The 2,010-nt window shown below is 40.6% G+C and overlaps 1 protein-coding gene across 1 annotated transcript in view; it reads left to right on the top strand.

Annotated features, from left to right (window-relative positions):
- Positions 1-2,010, top strand: part of DTWD2 (DTW domain containing 2) — a 39,128-nt gene that overhangs the window by 22,783 nt on the left and 14,335 nt on the right. The gene's annotated exons all lie outside the window — the stretch shown is intronic.

Raw genomic sequence — 2,010 nt, 5'->3', positions numbered from 1 at the left:
TTTTTTTGAGACAGAGTCTCACTCTGTTGCTCAGGCTAGAGTGCAGTGGTGTCATCATAGCTCACTGTAACCTCAAACTCCTGGGCTCAAGCAATCTTCTGGCCTTGGCCTCCTGAGTAGCTAGGACTACAGGTACATGCCACCATGCCTGGCTAACTTTTGAAAAATCAGTTTTTTAGAGATGGGGTCTTGCTGGTCTTGAACTTATGGCCTCAAGCAATCCTCCTGCCTCAGCCTCCCAAGTAGCTGAGATTATAGGGGTGAACCACCACACCCAGTTGATGGCTTTTTAAATGTGGATATTTTCATTGATTTGTAGCAATTTTGATGTTTTCAAATCTTTTATTTTTTAATTTATTTTTTACCATGCTTAATCCATGATTTGGATGATCCATCCATAATTGTGTGTGCTACAAATGTATTTATGCATATATAGATATATCTATACAGTTTCTTATCAACAAAGGAACTTTCCAATCTTCATCTAACTCAATAATACTGGGCTACCTGTGCTTCCCTTCACTGTTTTCAATAAAAGAATGCCAATTTGATGACTCTCCCCTAAAAAAGTGATTTAAAACCATTTGGATAGGCTCCGGGAGGGGGCTTTGGGAAAGGAAAACTTGGTAGAGATGATATGTAAGTGATATGATGGAGCATTTCAAAGAGTAGGTATAAATATGTACAAAATTACTTAAGGATAAAAACACAACAGTTATCTCAAAAATAACAAAAAGCTTTATAAGAAATAAGTGTTTTGTTAAACTGCTTGGCCTTTGTGCACAATATATATTTAGCCATAATAATGCAAACACTGTTGCTTTGGGAAAAACTCTTAAACTGTGTTTTTCCCTCTACTGTCACACCACAACAATCGTCAACACAGGAGAAGACTTCTGTGACCAAATGTGGGGGGTTTTCCCCACACACCAAGCCGTGGACACCGTCTGGGTATCTTCTAATTCAATTCTGACACTATCACACTATCTTCCGGAAGATAGTGTCAGATCCCACAGGGTGAGGGCTCAGTCCTCAAAACTGTCCCCTTCCCCTTGATGCTAGTAGCAAGTCCAGGCCTCTGGAACTTCTGACAGACTGCCTTCAAGTTGGAATTCCCATGACCCCCTCTTTCAGTTTCATTAGTTTGCTAGAGCAGCTCACAGAACTTAGAGAAACACTTATGTTTACTGGCTTATTACAAAGGTAAACAAGCAGCCAGATGAAGAGATACATAGGGTGACGTCTGGAAGGGTCTTGAGAGCAGGAGCTTCTGTCACCATGGAGTTGGGGTGTGCCAGCTCACAGGGATGAGTTTTTATTCACCTATCTGCCTCCACATGTTCAGCTTTACAGAAGCTCACCAAACCCTTTCCTCTTGTGTTTTTGTGGAGGCTTCATTATAATAATAATTGACAACTGTGTAGAAATGTGATTGGACAAAAAGCACTTGATCTAAACCCAGCAAGGCCTGTCTATTCAGGTGCTCCCTGACCTCTCTGTGCAACATTCTTTCTTCCAGGGTACGGTGTAGGGCCCTCTCTGGAATGAGGGTGTTTTGACCCACAATCAGATTAGGGTCCTGCCTTGGGCAGGTGAAAAGAGGACAGGAGAAGGTCAGAGAGAGAGTTTCTCTCCTGAGGCCTAAAGTGCCCCAACATTATAACAAGGATTATGGAAGTTATGAGCCAGAAACCGTGGATAAAAACTAATATATATGATAATACCACAACTGTTTATTGACCTAACTAAAAGTATTAGAAGATGTGAGGGTAAGGATTGGTGTTAGAAAGCTAAATTATCATTTGTTATGAGAGGCTATAGTTTCAAGTGGATTAGTTAAGATGAGGGCTCTGGAGCCAGATTGCCTGAGTTCAAATCCTTAATTGCTCTGTAAATTCTGTAACCCTGGGCAAGTTCAGTAACCTCTCTGTGTTTCAGTTTCCTTATTAGTAACATGGATGCAACAAAAGATATATCTCTTTACCAGTTTATTGTGAAAACTAAATGAAT

Source organism: Propithecus coquereli, unplaced genomic scaffold, assembly GCF_000956105.1.
Source record: "Propithecus coquereli isolate 6110/MARCELLA unplaced genomic scaffold, Pcoq_1.0 Scaffold62, whole genome shotgun sequence".
In the NCBI taxonomy this organism is placed as follows: domain Eukaryota; kingdom Metazoa; phylum Chordata; class Mammalia; order Primates; family Indriidae; genus Propithecus; species Propithecus coquereli.
Note: the sequence above shows the minus strand (reverse complement) of the source record. Positions and strands in the feature narration are given on the sequence as shown.